Source organism: Aegilops tauschii, chromosome 2 (assembly GCF_002575655.3).
Source record: "Aegilops tauschii subsp. strangulata cultivar AL8/78 chromosome 2, Aet v6.0, whole genome shotgun sequence".
Taxonomy (NCBI): domain Eukaryota; kingdom Viridiplantae; phylum Streptophyta; class Magnoliopsida; order Poales; family Poaceae; genus Aegilops; species Aegilops tauschii.
Window position 1 is genome coordinate 607,692,758 of NC_053036.3, and position 18,725 is coordinate 607,711,482.

The window sequence follows — 18,725 nt, forward strand, 5'->3', positions numbered from 1 at the left end:
AAAAGCGGACCCACGTCCGTTTGGGTCGGCGCGTTGGGCCGATTTTTCTGTCCGCGCCGACCTAAACGGACGCGTGCAGACGAAATGGGTCGCCGTGTTGGAGTTGCTCTAACACTGCATGTTCTACACCTCCAATCTGATTACACATAGCATTCTGTTTGGAACTTATAGATGATCTATTGGTGGAGCAATCATCATATAACCCAACACGCAGCTTTCGGCCTTTGGAGCGCGTTGAAACTTAACCGCATGCAGAGGTGTTCGGAAGAGAGGCCTGGTGGAATGCACACGTCGGCTTCCAATGCAAGGCACCGGCGGCGGCGGCGTAAAGATGACATCCATGCGTGCATTATCAACGCGATTATTTCTAGCACCACGTCGGCTTCCATTGGCATCATGACGTGCGAGATCATGCATGCTTTTCTTTTCTTCTCGACAGCGGCGATGCATCATCGGTTTGCATCGAGTTCCATCCTATCTCCGCCGTGCTTTGGGCGTTTCATCCATGCTAAAGAAGAAGAAGAAAAAGAGAACCGCTCCCTTTCGGTCGTCAACTTGTGCTCTGTGCATGCATCATCAGAATCGCGCCTCCTTTTTCTGAAAAAACTCGGACCGAAGAGGATGACCGCACATCTCTGAATCAGGTCGAGTGTAAACGCGCGCACGCGACGTCTTTTGGTGGAGGAGCGCGCGCGCGAACAGCATCTGCCGGATGCCTCTGCCTGCCGGCGGCGTCGCGTGCACGCGCGCCTGTCTCCGGTGTCATCCCCACCCCACCCCACTTCATCTGCAAGCGGCAGCGGCGCGTGTACGTGCGTCTAATTGCTGATGCCGCCACAGCACGCGCTCCCCTCCCTCCCCATGGATGCATGCACCATTGATCGATCAGCATCCATCTCACCCTGGCACCGCAGCGTCTCCTGATCAATGCGCAACACGACGACGCCTCTCTATGGAGTATCACGGATTCACGGAAGCATATTTTGACGAGCCAACGCAAGTTACTGCGAGCAAGCATAGCTACGGGCGGGACAGTACTCTACCAGGAGCGGTTGCCTCTTTCAGTGAGTTTATTTACGTGACTAGTCGTAAGTCGTACGTAGTACGGTGCACGGCTGGAGCTCGGCTACTTATTACTTGTATGGCACTGTCGACACGCACAAATGCAGGGACCGTCCCTGGAAGCAGGATTGATGCGAGTTCTTCCTTACTGTACTGTACTCCACGATCCTGATAGGACGCGTTTGGTAGCCTACATTAGGCCCAACCAAGCCCACGCGGGATAAAAATTGCTGTTTGAATGCATGTGTTTACTGTTTCGCCCGCATAGCATGAACCTCAAAGCACCCATCAGCCTGGCCTGCTAGGAACGGCCGACTCGACCGTTTCCAGCAAGCCAGGCTCGAGCGATGCAGGGGAGGGAACGCCGCGCCGCACCGCGCAAGGGAGGGAGATGGCGGGAGCAATGGCGCATCTCCGAAAAAGCGGTGGGACAAATTTGATTCAGCGCACGCTGATTCGGTCGCCCTATATATCGAGGGTCACCGCGGCAGCAAAACTCCCGTCACCATTTCCCCCCTCTCGAGCTTTCCCTCAGGCACGGATCCACTTCGACGACGAGGTAAGCGGCGCATCTATTCCGGCGATCGGTTGACTGCGGCGGCGGGTCGACTCCTCCTCCTCTCCGACATGCCAGGCACCTCCTCCGCGGCCGTTCTGATGGCCTCTGTAAGTTCAATCACCACCTCCTCTTTTCTAGTTCTAGCTAGATCTGTCCATGTGCTAAGGTTAGGTCGTCCGATCTGTTTGACTGTGATGTTGTAGTAGCTAGTTGTGATGTATTTGGAGCATGCTAGAGGTTGTTTCGATGTGGGCAAGTGTTGGTAGTTAGTGGTCATGGATGAATCGGTGGGATGATTTATGCTCTGTTATGTTGTGGTATGCTTTAGCTGTAGTATGGTTGTGCATGTGTTACTGCTAGTTTGATCTGTCCATGATGTAATGCTAGTTCGATCTGTCCATGATGTAATGCTAGTTCGATCTGTCTAAGATCTACTGCTAGTTCGATCTGTCCAAGATGTACACAGTGGCGGAGCTAGGATTTAAAGTCAGGGTGGTCCTCCTAGATTTTTTTTTTGACAAAAGTCTCAGTTTTGCATAAAGAAGCCTGTCGGCATACACACAAGTTATCCGGTAAACTCTTCGGCCACATCCGGCATAGTCTTCTTCCATATCTTCATATCTCTACTCCTATAAAAATCATAATTGGTGGTGATGATGTGCCTGCCATCCATCGATCTTGGCCGTCTGATCTGCATCCGACGCATGAGAGCAACCCCACTTCACATTTGCAAAGAAACCCCTCATTCTCTTCGTCCATCTCCATCTAGTACCACCTTATCCAATCAGCCCAGCAAAAGATCCTTTTGGAAAAAAAATTGGAACCGAAGTGGCAGCGGCCACGGCACTCTGCACGCCGCCGGCGTCGTTCGCTCCCAACTCCTCTCTACCGCAGCAGCCTCACCGCCCACCTCCACTTCCGCCTCTCCTCCTCCCCGTCGTGTCCCCCCCCCCTAACCCGTCTCCTACGACGCCGCCGACACCGTACGTGTGCCGAGTCTGCAAGGCCTCTCCTGCCAACTCCACTGATGCAACAGATCCGCCGCCCAACACCTCTTCCTCCTCACCGCCGTCTCCTCCCCCTACCCCTATAGCGCGTGGTGGCACGCACGGCTGGCGTGCAAGACGTCAGTGATGCCAATCGCAGACATCACCGGATGGAGGAGCTCTGGCAGGAGGGCGGCAAAGTCTGAACCAGAGCCGGGGGCTCCGGCTTGGGATTTTCTCGAAGTAGCAACGGCGGTTGGGGTCCGAGATGACACGCGGGATCGGGAGAAGAAGGGCGCCGATGAGGGGTTCAAGTGTTTGACGGTGGTCAGGTGCTCTATGCAATCTGTTATTGCTCTCATCGTTAATCTATCTAGGCAGGGTGCATATGCAAAGCTCTAGATGTCCACGCTCTAGATGCCCTGGGCGCCTTTTTCTGCAGAGCTAAGTACTCCCTTCGTTCGGAATTACTCGTCCAAGAAATGAATGTATCTAGATGTATTTTAGTTATAGATACATCCATTTTTATCCATTTTTGTGACAAGTAATTCCGAACGGAGGGAGTACGAACTTGCAATTTTTCTTACTGCATAAAGGAAATTGTTTCTTCTACAAATTAATTGACGAGTATTGAGCGTTAAGCGTCATTCAGTCTCAAAGTCTGATAGCTTGTCAACAATCTAGCAGCTTCCTTGTGCATCTGCGTTATGCTTACATGGCAAAGGAGTTGATGCTTGATTTTCAGATCTGACTACTACTTTATGCAATTAGGCAAAACAAGAATGAAAGTTTTTGTATTTATCCCACTATTACTCAATTAGGCAAAACAGGATTAAAGTTACTTTATTTATCCCACTATTACTTAAGTTATGCTTAGATTTTAATGGATTATAAGTTGGGACATCTAAAGGATACAAACATCCATGAAAATTCTCTCCTAGCTTTTGCTCCTTAGCCCTTGAAAAAAACGTTTGAACACCCTGGTCATGGATTAGAGGTCCATATTCGCAAAAAAACAAATTTACATGTGTACATTAGTTTTTCTTCCATCGTTTGATTATGTTTTGAATATTTGTATTTTTTTTGAAAGGGTTGCGTATACCTGTCATTAAATGAGTGTATCATTAGGACCGAAGATAAATTACTCAAGGACTCAAGATAAATTAATGTCCATCCACTTTGGAAATTTCCAGGTTCTGTAAGGAACCATGTTTGATTGTGCTTGATGTGTACGCACTAACAAATAACATCGCTTTGATGGATGTATTGATACTTTATACAATGTACATGCGCTCGACTATAACTTAAGTACACCTAATTTTTTTGATTCCGTAGCGTAGCACGGGCACACTTACTAGTAGCATGTCTAAAAAGAAGAAGCAATGTCCACAGTCCTCTTCATTTTTCAATAATTTTGCAACAATAACTTCCTTTTATCAATCATAATGACATAACTGGACTGAACACAAAGGATGTGCAAAAATATTTGTATGTGTTTATCGGCTCGTGTATTGGACAGTGGATATAGCACAACAAATAACAAACCTAAATCAATTGGGGATTGGGCAGTGGGTGAGCTCCGAGCTGGTACCTCAAATCAGGCGACCAACCGGAGTGCTGGAGAACCTGGGTGCGCACTAGGTGTCTGGGTGGCGGGCGGTTTCTTGCTCGGAGCTCCGGGCGCCGGGGGCAAGGACGCAGCCCGCATGGGGCGCGGACGCGCGGTGGGCGCGGCTGGCTAGACGAAGGAGCAGGAGATACGAGGAGGCTCCTGTGCTTCCGGGGTCGCGGGGAGCGGCGAGCCAGGCGGGGACGGAGGCGGCCGGGCGTCGTGGACGGAAACCGTGTGGAGGCTCGATCTGGTACAGAGGTGGCTGCACCCATCATATGCGTGCGTTCTGCTAGTTGGGTCAAGTGTTATCGGGCTTTTTTTTTTCTGTGGCCCATCTCTTATTGTATATGTATACAGGCTGGACCAAAATTCCAGGGTGGGCCGCGGCCCACCCTGTCCACCCTGTAGCTCCGCCTCCGCCCCTGGATGTACTGCTAGTTCAATCTATCCATGTTGTACTGCTAGATAGTGTCCAAGAGTCCATCTGACTACTCTACACGCGTACTCTCCTTCTTCCCCTCTCGCTAGGATTTCTCTCTCCTCTCGGGAGACGGTGGCCTGCTGCGTCGCGAGACGTGGTGGCCGCGCAGAGGGGCGGACTTTGCTGGGGATCGTTGCAGAAATTAAAAAATTTCTACGCATCACCAAGATCTATCTATGGAGAGACTAGCAATGAGAGAGAGGGGAGTGCATCTTCATACCCTTGAAGATCGTGATGCGGAAGCGTTACAAGAACGCGTATGAAGGAGTCGTACTCATAGCGATTCAGACCGCGGTTGATTCCGATCTAAGCGCCGAACAACAGCGCCTCCGCGTTCAACACACGTGCAGCCCGGTGACGTCTCCCGCGCCTTGATCCAGCAAGGAGGAGGGAGAGGTTGGGAAAGACAACTCCAGCAGCAACACGACGGCGTGGTGGTGTTGGAGCAGCATGGTACTCCGGCAGGGCTTCGCCAAGCACCGCGGAAGGAGGAGGAGGTGTTGGAGAGGGGGAGGGCTGCGCCTTGGATGTGGTGCGGCTGCCCTCCCACCTCCCCTCTATTTATAGGGGCAAGGGAGAGGGGGGCCGGCCCCCTCCAGATGGATCTAGAGGGCGGGCAAGGGGGAGGCTTGCCCCCCAAGCCAAGGGGCGCCCCCTTTAGGGTTTCCCCCAACCCTAGGCGCATGGGCCCTAGGGGGGTTTGGCGCCCAGCCCACCTAGGGGCTGGTTCCCCTCCATATTCAGCCCATAGGGCCCTCCGGGGCAGGTAGACCCTCCCGGTGGACCCCCGGAACCCTTTCGGCGGTCCCGGTACAATACCGATAAACCCCCGAACACTTCCGACAACCAAATAAGGACTTCCCATATATAAATCTTTACCTCCGGACCATTCCGGAACTCCTCGTGACGTCCGGGATCTCATCCGGGACTCCGAACAACATTCGGTAACCATGAACAAACTTTCCCTATAACCCTAGCGTCATCGAACCTTAAGTGTGTAGACCCTACGGGTTCGGGAGGCATGTAGACATGACCGAGACATCTCTCCGGCCAATAACCAACAGTGGGATCTGGGTACCCATGTTGGCTCCCACATGCTCCACGATGATCTCATCGGATGAACCACGATGTCGGGGATTCAATCAATCCCGTACACAATTCCCTTTGTCTACCGGTATGATACTTGCCCGAGATTCGATCGTCGGTATCCCTATACCTTGTTCAATCTCATTACCGGCAAGTCTCTTTACTCGTTCGTAACACATCATCCCGTGATCAACTCCTTGGTCACATTGAGCTCATTCTGATGATGTCCTACCGAGTGGGCCCAGAGATACCTCTCCGTCACACGGAGTGTCCCAGTCTCGATTCGTGCCAACCCAACAGACACTTTCGGAGATACCCGTAGTGCACCTTTATAGCCACCCAGTTACGTTGTCACCTTTGGCACACCCAAAGCATTCCTACGGTATCTGGGAGTTGCACAATCTCATGGTCTAAGGAAATGATACTTGACATTAGAAAAGCTTTAGCAGACGAACTACACGATCTTGTGCTATGCTTAGGATTGGGTCTTGTCCATCACATCATTCTCCTAATGATGTGATCCCGTTATCAATGACATCCAATGTCCATGGTCAGGAAACCGTAACCATCTATTGATCAACGAGCTAGTCAACTAGAGGCTCACTAGGGACATGTTGTGGTCTATGTATTCACACATGTATTACGATTTCAAGATAACACAATTATAGCATGAACAATAGATAATTATCATGAACAAGGAAATATAATAATAACCATTTTATTATTGCCTCTAGGGCATATTTCCAACATACTTTTGGGTCAATACCGCTCGCGGAACCAAACCCCGAGCGAGAGGATCATGGCTTCGAACGCATCGGCATCGGGGACGGCCACGTCTGACCTTGAAGCGCTGATGGAGGAATTGGGACTCAAAGAAGACGATCTGCAGGACGTGGTGGTGGAAGATGGCGAGCTACCGCAGGAGGCGACCCGCTGGATGGAGATCGCTAGGGTTCACACCAACAAAGCTTTGTCACCATGGAAGAACTTGAGCGAAACAGAAAGAGAAGCGCTCTTGAACCAAAAGGCACACATCCGAAGCAGCAGGTTCAGTCGAACAAAAACAGTCTCATGCTTCCACCAGCGATCCCTCCAAGCCCTACCTCGAAGCAGGAGACGGAGAGGAACAAACCGAGCCCCTCAACCGCCGTGACAAACACAACAAAGAGTGCAACTCCTAGCAAGACCCCTAATGCACGTTTGGCGAGCCCCCAAGGAGGGGTTTGCCTAGCGCAATGAGTCTACTTTGCTGGAACTGCCGCGGAATTGGCAAACCCGCGACAGTTCGGGAGCTTCGCGATATGGCGAGGCAGTTTGCCCCCTCTATTCTTTGCATTCTAGAAACACAGATAGAGGGTACGAGGGTAGAGAATCTGGCAGAAGGTTTAGGTTTCAAGAAAAGTTATGCAGTGAGTAGTTCTGGACGGAGTGGTGGTCTTTGTATCTTTTGGAACGATGAAATAAAAGTGGAAGTTATTGGTTATTCAAGGTACCATATTGATGCATTAGTAGATAATATGGTGGACGTGCAGGTTAGAGTAACCTTTGTTTACGGAGAGGCTCAAGTTCTGGACAGGCAAAATACCTGGAATACTCTGAAGAATATAGCTGAGTCACAGATAAGGCCGTGGGCGGTCATTGGCGATTTCAACGAGGTACTGAATCTCAGCGAACATGATGGAGTTGGATGTTGGAGCCAAGCTCAGATTGATGGGTTCCGGGAGGCTGTCGATACATGCGGTTTGTTAGATATAGGGCACACGGGTACAAGCTGGACGTTTGAAAAAAGGGTTGCTGGCGGCACCGTCACCCGAGTCCGTTTGGACAGATGCTTGGCGAACCCAGAGTGGCTGGTCGCATTGCCAGAGTCTACCTTACACCACAAGACGGCAGCGAGTTCCGATCACGTACCGATCCTCCTCACACTACGTGATTTGCATGCCTGCAGGGCAGGCCCCAGGGCATTTAAATATGAGACCATGTGGGAGAGAGGAATCTCTCTTCGCGGCAGTGGCGAACCGCTGGAGCATGCAGGAAGGGGGGACAGTGCAATCATTGCACGCAAAGCTAGGGGACCTGGCTGGAGATCTGTTGGCCTGGGATCGAAACAGCTTTGGATCAGTGCGGAAAGAGATTGCTCAATTAAAAATCCAGCTACAGGACTTGCGTGCCAGCCCAGGAAGATCCGGCCCCACCCGAGAAGAGACAAAGATCACCGATCGATTGGTTGAGCTGTTCCACCGTGAGGAAATGCTCTGGTGCCAACGGGCGCGCCTGGAGTGGCTAGTTCATGGTGACAAAAACACCTATTTTTCAATCTGAGGGCAAGTAAAAGGCGCCGCAAAAATCAAATAAAATCACTGCAAGATGAACAGGGCCAGGTCATAGAGGATCCAATTGGGATGGAGGAGATGACAACGACGTACTAGAAAAACTTGTACATGTCAGAAGGGGTGCATGACATGGAGGAAGTGTTGGAAATATGCCCTAGAGGCAATAATAAAATGGTTATTATTATATTTCCTTGTTCATGATAATTGTCTATTGTTCATGCTATAATTGTGTTATCCGAAAATCGTAATACATGTGTGAACACATAGACCATAACATGTCCCTAGTGAGCCACTAGTTGACTAGCTCGTTGATCAATAGATGGTTACGGTTTCCTGACCATGGACATTGGATGTCATTGATAACGGGATCACATCATTAGGAGAATGATGTGATGGACAAGACCCAATCCTAAGCATAGCACTAGATCGTGTAGTTCGATTGCTAAAGCTTTTCTAATGTCAAGTATCATTTCCTTAGACCATGAGATCGTGCAACTCCCGGATACCGTAGGAATGCTTTGGGTGTACCAAACATCACAACGTAACTGGGTGGCTATAAAGGTGCACTGCAGGTATCTCCGAAAGTGTCTGTTTGGTTGGCATGGATCGAGACTGGGATTTGTCACTCCGTATGACGGAGAGGTATCTCTGGGCCCACTCGGTAATGCATCATCATAATGAGCTCAATGTGACTAAGTAGTTAGTCACGGGATCATGCATTACGGAACGAGTAAAGTGACTTGCCGGTAACGAGATTGAACGAGGTATTGGGATACCGACGATCGAATCTCGGGCAAGTAACGTACCGATTGACAAAGGGAATTGTATACGGGATTGCTTGAATCCTCGACATCGTGGTTCATCCGATGAGATCATCGTGGAACATGTGGGAGCCAACATGGGTATCCAGATCCCGCTGTTGGTTATTGGCTAGAGAGCGGTCTCGGTCATGTCTGCATGATTCCCGAACCCGTAGGGTCTACACACTTAAGGTTCGATGACGCTAGGGTTATAAGGAAGATTTGTATGTGGTTACCGAATGTTGTTCGGAGTCCCGGATGAGATCCCGGACGTCACGAGGAGTTCCGGAGGTGAAGATTTATATATGGGAAGTCAGCATACGGTCACCGGAAATATTCGGGGGTATACCGGTATTGTACCGGGACCACCGGAGGGGTTCCGGGGGTCCACCGGGAGGGTCCACCTGCCCCGGGGGGCCTTATGGGCTGTAGGTGGAAGGGAACCAGCCCCTAAGTGGACTGGGCGCCATCCCCCCTTAGGGCCCATGCGCCTAGGGTTGGGGGGGAACCCTAAAGGGGGTGCCCCCCTTGCTTGGGGGGGCAAGCCCCCTCCCCCCTTGGCCGCCGCCCCCCTCTAGATCTCATCTAGAGGGGCCGGCCCCCTTCCCCCTTCTCCCTATAAATAGAGGGGTGGCGGGAGGGCTGCAGGACCACATCCAAGGCGCAGCCCCTCCCCTCCCCAACACCTCTCCTCCTCCGCGTGAGCTTGGCGAAGCCCTACCGGAGAACTGCCACTCCATCACCACCACGCCGTCGTGCTGCTGTTGGAGCCCTCTTCCTCAACCTCTCCCTCCTCCTTGCTGGATCAAGGTGCGGGAGACGTCACCGGGCTGCACGTGTGTTGAACGCAGAGGTGCCGTTGTTCGGCGCTAGGATCGGAATCCACCGCGATCTGAATCGCTACGAGTACGACTCCCTCATCCGCGTTCTTGCAACGCTTCCATCTCGCGATCTTCAAAGGTATGAAGATGCACTCCCCTCTCGTTGCTAGTAAACTCCATAGATTGATCTTGGTGATGCGTAGAAAAAAATTTAATTTCTGCAACGATCCCCAACAGTGGCATCATGAGCTAGGTCTATGGGTAGTTTCTATGCACGAGTAGAACACAAGTTGTTGTGGGCGTCGATTTTGTCAATTTACTTGCCGTTACTAGTCTTATCTTGATTCGGCGGCATCGTGGGATGAAGCGGCCCGGACCGACCTTACACGTACGCTTACGTGAGACAGGTTCCACCGACTGACATGCACTAGTTGCATAAGGTGGCTAGCGGGTGTCTGTCTCTCCCACTTTAGTCAGATCGGATTCGATGAAAAGGGTCCTTATGAAGGGTAAATAGAAATTGGCATATCCCGTTGTGGTTTTGGCGTAGGTAAGAAACGTTCTTGCTAGAAACCTATAGCAGCCACGTAAAAATTTGCAACAACAATTAGAGGACGTCTAACTTGTTTTTGCAGCATGTGTCATGTGATGTGATATGGCCAGAAGAATGTGATGAATGATATCTGTGATGTATGAGATTGATCATGTTCTTGTAATAGGAATCACGACTTGCATGTCGATGAGTATGACAACCGGCAGGAGCCATAATAGTTGTCTTAATTTATTTATGACCTACGTGTCAACTGAAACGTCATGTAATTACTTTAGTTTATTGCTAACCGTTAGCCATAGTAGTAGAAGTAATGGTTGGCGAGACAACTTCATGAAGACACGATGATGGAGATCATGGTGTCATGACGGTGACGATGATGAACATAGTGCCCCGAAGATGGAGATCAAAAGGAGCAAAATGATATTGGCCATATCATGTCACTATTTGATTGCATGTGATGTTTATCATGTTTTACATCTTATTTGCTTAGAACGACGGTAGCATAAATAAGATGATCCCTCGCTAAAATTTCAAGAAAGTGTTCCCCCTAACTGTGCACCGTTGCAAAGATTCGTTGTTTCGAAGCACCACGTGATGATCGGGTGTGACAGGTTCTAACGTTCGCATACAACGGGTGTATGCCAGATTTACACACGCAATACACTTAGGTTGACTTGACGAGCCTAGCATGTACAGACATGGCCTCGAAACACAAGAGACCGAAAGGTCGAACATGAGTCGTATAGCAGATACGATCAACATGAAGATGTTCACCGATGATGACTAGTCCGTCTCACGTGATGATCGGGCACGGCCTAGTTGACTCAGATCATGTATCACTTAGATGACTAGAGGGATGTCTATCTGAGTGGGAGTTCATTAATAATTTGATTAGATGAACTTAATTATCATGAACTTAGTCTAAAATCTTTACAATATGTCTTGTAGATCAAATGGCCCACGCTAATGTCAACCTCAACTTCAACGCGTTCCTAGAGAAAACCAAGCTGAAAGACGATGGTAGCAACTATACGGACTGGGTCCGGAACTTGAGGATCATCCTCATAGCTGCCAAGAAAGCATATGTCCTTGAAGCACCGCTAGGTGAAGCACCCGTCCCAGCAAACCAAGACGTTATGAACGCTTGGCAAACACGTGTTGCTGATTACTCCCTGGTTCAGTGCGGCATGCTTTACAGCTTAGAACCGGGCCTCCAAAAGCGTTTCGAGCAGCACGGAGCATATAAGATGTTCCAAGAGCTGAAAATGGTTTTCCAATCTCATGCCCGGGTCGAGAGATATGAAGTCTCCGACAAGTTCTACAGTTGTAAGATGGAGGAGAATAGTTCTGTCAGCGAACACATACTCAAAATGTCTAGGTTGCACAACCGCTTATCTCAGCTGGGAGTTAATCTCCCGGATGATGCGGTCGTTGACAGAATCCTTCAGTCGCTCCCACCTAGCTACAAGAGCTTTGCGATGAACTTCAATATGCAGGGGATGGAAAAGACCATTCCTGAGGTATATTCAATGCTGAAATCAGCGGAGGTGGAGATCAAAAAGGAACATCAAGTGTTGATGGTGAATAAAGCCACTAAGTTCAAGAAAGGCAAGGGTCAGAAGAACTTCAAGAAAGACGGCAAGGGAGTTGCCGCGCCCGGTAAGCAAGCTGCCGGGAAGAAGACAAAGAATGGACCCAAGCCTGAGACTGAGTGCTTTTATTGCAAGGGAAACGGTCACTGGAAGCGGAACTGCCCCAAGTACTTAGCGGATAAGAAGGCCGGCAATACCAAAGGTATATGTGATATACATGTTATTGATGTGTACCTAACCAGCACTCGTAGTAGCTCCTGGGTATTTGATACCGGTGCGGTTGCTCATATTTGTAACTCAAAGCAGGAGCTGCGGAATAAGCGGAGACTAGCGAAGGACGAGGTGACGATGCGCGTCGGGAATGGTTCCAAGGTCGATGTGATCGCCGTCAGCACGCTACCTCTACATTTACCTATGAGATTAGTTTTAAACCTCAATAATTGTTATTTAGTGCCAGCTTTGAGCATGAACATTGTATCTGGATCTCGTTTGATGCGAGATGGCTACTCATTTAAATCCGAGAATAATGGTTGTTCTATTTATATGAGAGATATGTTTTATGGTCATGCCCCGCTGGTCAATGGTTTAATCTTAATGAATCTCGAACGTGATGTTACACATATTCGTAGTGTGAATGCCAAGAAATGTAAGGTTGATAATGATATTCCCACATACTTGTGGCACTGCCGCCTTGGTCACATTGGTGTCAAACGCATGAAGAAACTCCATGCAGATGAACTTTTGGAGTCTCTTGATTATGAATCATTTGACACGTGTGAACCATGCCTCATGGGCAAAATGACCAAAGACTCCATTCTCAAGAACAATGGAGCGAGCAACCAACTTATTGGAAATCATACATACTGATGTGTGCGGTCCAATGAGCGTTGAGGCTCGCGGTGGCTATCGTTATGTTCTCACCCTCACTGATGACTTAAGTAGATATGGGCATGTCTACTTAATGAAACACAAGTCTGAGACCTTTGAAAAGTTCAAGGAATTTCAGAGTGAGGTTGAGAATCAACGTGACAGGAAAATAAAGTTCTTACGATCAGATCGTGGAGGGGAATATTTGAGTCACGAATTTGGCACACACTTAAGAAAATGTGGAATAGTTTCACAACTCACGCCGCCTGGAACACCTCAGCGTAATGGTGTGTCCGAACGTCGTAATCGCACTCTATTGGATATGGTGCGTTCTATGATGTCTCTTACCGATCTACCGCTATCATTTTGGGGTTATGCTTTAGAGACTGCCGCATTCACTTTAAATAGGGCTCCGTCGAAATCCGTTGAGACGACACCGTATGAATTATGGTTTGGAAAGAAACCTAAGCTGTCGTTTCTTAAAGTTTGGGGATGCGATGCTTATGTCAAGAAACTTCAACCTGAAAAGCTCGAACCCAAGTTGGAAAAATGTGTCTTCATAGGATACCCTAAGGAAACCATTGGGTATACCTTCTACCTCAGATCCGAAGGCAAGATCTTCGTTACTAAGAACGGGTCCTTTCTGGAGAAAGAGTTTCTCTCAAAAGAAGTAAGTGGGAGGAAAGTGGAACTTGATGAGATGACCCCTCTCGAACCAGAAAGTAGCGCAGCACAAGAAAATGTTTCTGTGGTGCCTGCACCGACTAGAGAGGAAGTTAATGATGACAATCATGATCAAGTTACCACTGAACTTCGTAGGTCCACAAGGACACGTTCCGCACCAGAGTGGTACGGCAACCCTGTCCTAGAAATCATGTTGTTAGACAACGGTGAACCTTCGAACTATGAAGAAGCAATGGCGGGCCCAGATTACAACAAATGGCTTGAAGCCATGCAATCCGAGATAGGATCCATGTATGAAAACAAAGTATGGACTTTGACAGACTTGCCCGATGATCGGCGAGCGGTAGAAAATAAATGGATCTTTAAGAAGAAGACGGACGCGGATGGAAATGTTACCATCTATAAAGCTCGACTTGTCGCTAAGGGTTATCGACAAGTTCAAGGAGTTGACTACGATGAGACCTTCTCACCCGTAGCGAAGCTGAAGTCCATCCGAATCATGTTAGCAATTGCCGCATTCTATGATTATGAAATATGGCAAATGGACGTCAAAACGGCATTCCTTAACGGCTTCCTGAAGGAAGAATTGTATAAGATGCAGCCGGAAGGCTTTGTCGATCCTAAGAATGCTGACAAGGTATGCAAGCTCCAGCGCTCAATCTATGGGCTGGTGCAGGCATCTCGGAATTGGAACATTCGCTTTGATGAGATGATCAAAGCGTTTGGGTTTACACAGACTTATGAAGAAGCATGTGTTTACAAGAAAGTGAGTGGGAGCTCCGTAGCATTTCTCATATTATATGTGGATGACATACTATTGATGGGAAATGATATAGAGTTCTTGGAAAGCATAAAGGCCTACTTGAATAAGTGTTTTTCAATGAAGGACCTTGGAGAAGCTGCTTACATATTAGGCATCAAGATGTATAGAGATAGATCAAGACGCCTCATAGGTCTTTCACAAAGCACATACCTTGACAAGATATTGAAGAAGTTCAATATGGATCAGTCCAAGAAGGGGTTCTTGCCTGTATTGCAAGGTGTGAGATTGAGCACGGCTCAATGCCCGACCACGGCAGAAGATAGAGAAAAGATGAGTGTCATCCCCTATGCCTCGGCCATAGGGTCTATTATGTATGCCATGATGTGTACCAGACCTGATGTAAACCTTGTCGTAAGTTTGGTAGGAAGGTACCAAAGTAATCCCGGCATGGAACACTGGACAGCGGTCAAGAACATCCTGAAGTACCTGAAAAGGACTAAGGATATGTTTCTCGTTTATGGAGGTGACGAAGAGCTCGTCGTAAAGGGTTACGTCGATGCTAGCTTCGACACAGATCTGGATGACTCTAAGTCACAAACCGGATACGTGTATATTTTGAATGGTGGGGCAGTCAGCTGGTGCAGTTGCAAGCAAAGCGTCGTGGCGGAATCTACATGTGAAGCGGAGTACATGGCAGCCTCGGAGGCAGCACATGAAGCAATCTGGATGATGGAGTTCATTGCCGACCTAGGAGTTATTCCTAATGCATCGGGGCCGATGACTCTCTTCTGTGACAACACTGGAGCTATTGCCCTTGCCAAGGAGCCCAGGTTTCACAAGAAGACCAAGCACATCAAGCGTCGCTTCAACTCCATTCGTGAAAATGTTCAAAATGGAGACATAGATATTTGTAAAGTGCATACGGATTTGAATGTCGCAGATCCTTTGACTAAACCTCTTCCACGGGCGAAACATGATCAACACCAGAACTCTATGGGTGTACGATTCATCACAATGTAACTAGATTATTGACTCTAGTGCAAGTGGGAGACTGTTGGAAATATGCCCTAGAGGCAATAATAAAATGGTTATTATTATATTTCCTTGTTCATGATAATTGTCTATTGTTCATGCTATAATTGTGTTATCCGGTAATCGTAATACATGTGTGAACACATAGACCATAATATGTCCCTAGTGAGCCACTAGTTGACTAGCTCGTTGATCAATAGATGGTTACGGTTTCTTGACCATGGACATTGGATGTCATTGATAAACGGGATCACATCATTAGGAGAATGATGTGATGGACAAGACCCAATCCTAAGCATAGCACTAGATCGTGTAGTTCGTTTGCTAAAGCTTTTCTAATGTCAAGTATCATTTCCTTAGACCATGAGATCGTGCAACTCCCGGATACCGTAGGAATGCTTTGGGTGTACCAAACGTCACAACGTAATTGGGTGGCTATAAAGGTGCACTGCAGGTATCTCCGAAAGTGTCTGTTGGGTTGGCACGGATCGAGACTGGGATTTGTCACTCCGTATGACGGAAAGGTATCTCTGGGCCCACTCGGTAATGCATCATCATAATGAGCTCAATGTGACTAAGTAGTTAGTCACGGGATCATGCATTACGGAACGAGTAAAGTGACTTGCCGGTAACGAGATTGAACGAGGTATTGGGATACCGACGATCGAATCTCGGGCAAGTAACGTACCGATTGACAAAGGGAATTGTATACGGGATTGCTTGAATCCTCGACATCGTGGTTCATCCGATGAGATCATCGTGGAACATGTGGGAGCCAACATGGGTATCCAGATCCCGCTGTTGGTTATTGGCTAGAGAGCGGTCTCGGTCATGTCTGCATGATTCCCGAACCCGTAGGGTCTACACACTTAAGGTTCGATGACGCTAGGGTTATAAGGAAGATTTGTATGTGGTTACCGAATGTTGTTCGGAGTCCCAGATGAGATCCCGGACGTCACGAGGAGTTCCGGAATGGTCCGGAGGTGAAGATTTATATATGGGAAGTCATCATACGGTCACCGGAAATATTCGAGGGTATACCGGTATTGTACCGGGACCACCGAAGGGGTTCCGGGGGTCCACCGGGAGGGTCCACCTGCCCCGGAGGGCCTTATGGCTGTAGGTGGAAGGGAACCAGCCCCTAAGTGGGCTGGGCACCATCCCCCCTTAGGGCCCATGCGCCTAGGGTTGGGGGGAACCCTAAAGGGGGCGCCCCCCTTGCTTGGGGGGCAAGCCCCCTCCCCCCTTGGCCGCCGCCCCCCTCTAGATCTCGTCTAGAGGGGTCGGCCCCCTTCCCCCTTCTCCCTATAAATAGAGGGGTGGAGGGAGGGCTGCAGGACCACATCCAAGGCGCAGCCCCTCCCCTCCCCAACACCTCTCCTCCTCCGCGTGAGCTTGGCGAAGCCCTGCCGGAGAACTGCCACTCCATCACCACCACGCCGTCGTGCTGCTGTTGGAGCCCTCTTCCTCAACCTCTCCCTCCTCCTTGCTGGATCAAGGTGCGGGAGACGTCACCGGGCTGCACGTGTGTTGAACGCGGAGGTGCCGTTGTTCGGCGCTAGGATCGGAATCCACCGCGATCTGAATCGCTACGAGTACGACTCCCTCATTCGCGTTCTTGCAACGCTTCCGTCTCGCGATCTTCAAAGGTATGAAGATGCACTCCCCTCTCGTTGCTAGTAAACTCCATAGATTGATCTTGGTGATGCGTAGAATTTTTTAATTTCTGCAACGATCCCGAACAGGAAGTGCTCAGACACGTGCCAACCAAGGTAACACCTGATATGAACAACCTTCTGAACGCGCCATATTCCCAAGAGGAGGTAAAGTGTGCCTTATTTCAAATGTTTCCAATCAAAGCGCCTGGCCCGGATGGATATCCTGCTCACTTTTTTTAGCGTCACTGGGAGTTGTGCGGAGATGAGGTCACAACTGTGGTCCTCAAAATTGTTGAGGGGACGGGGTCAGCAGCTTGCATCAACAACACGATATTGGTCCTCATTCCCAAGGTAAAAACCCCCCACACTTCTCAAACAGTTCAGGCCAATCAGCTTATGCAACGTGCTCTACAAAATTGCGTCCAAGGTAATATCCAATAGGCTAAAGCAAATACTTCCAGATATCATCTCACCAGAGCAGTCAGCTTTTGTTCCTGGCAGATTAATCACAGATAATATTATAACAGCTTATGAGTGTTTGCATTTCATGAAGAGGAACAAGGCTAAAAAACATCAGTCATGCGCCCTCAAGCTAGACATGATGAAGGCCTATGATAGAGTTGAATGGACCTACCTTCGAGCTATAATGCTCAAGCTGGGTTTTACCACTCGGTGGGTTGATATTGTTATGAGCATGGTATCAACCGTCAAATTTTCAGTTATGTTCAATGGAAAGAAACTTGAGGAGTTCTGTCCTTCACGTGGTATTCGGCAAGGGGACCCGATATCTTCATACTTGTTCTTGTTAGCAGCAGAGGGCCTGTCGTGCCTGTTAAAATCACAAAGAGAGTCATCCAACTTGGATGGGCTTCAAGTGGCTCCCTCGGCGCCACTGGTTAACCATCTACTATTCGCTGATGACAGCCTGCTGTTCTTCAAGGCAAACAGTGTTGGGGCTACCGAGGTGAACCAAGTGCTGGATATATATTGCAATGCAACAGGTCAGCGGATAAATTTTGAGAAATCATCCATATTTTTCAGCAAAGGTGTCCCTGAGTCTGTCCGCAACGATATAAAAGACATCTTGAACGTCCCGAATGAAACTTTGAATGAGAAATGTTTAGGTATGCCCACCGACGTGGGGGCCTCAAAAATGGATCGTTCAAATATTTGAAGGACAGACTGTGGAATAAGATCCAGGGTTGGATTGAAAGGATGATGTCCTCTGCAGGGAAGGAGGTGTTGGTTAAAGCTGTGGCACAAGCAATTCCAGTCTTTTCGATGTCTTGTTTCAAACTGCCAAGAGGACTATGTGAGCACTTGAACATGTTGATTAGAAAATTTTGGTGGGGAGGCAAGAACGGGCAGTGCAAACCACATTGGGTCTCGTGGAAGGCGATGACTCAGCCCAAGAGCATGGGATGCCTGGGCTTCAAAGACTTTGAGCTCTTTAACCTAGCTATGCTTGCTAGACAGGTATGACGCATGCTTCAGGACCCTACCTCTCTCTGTGCGCGTATTGTGAAGAGCATCAATCACCCGAACACCACCATCCTGGATGCTTCACTTGGGAGCCACCCCAGTCAGATATGGAGAGCCCTAGTGGAGGGTCGGGACACTTTGAAGCTCGGTCTAATCAGGCGCATTGGCAATGGAGAAAGCACTGATATTTGGATGGACAACTGGCTCCCTAGGCAGGAAATGATGAGACCATATGGGTGCATTGCCAACACACCCCCGACCACAGTATCGAAGTTGATAGATCATACAAGCGCAACTTGGAACAAACCTAAGATCGACGCCACTTTCTTTGCGTTTGATGCCAAAGTGATTCTT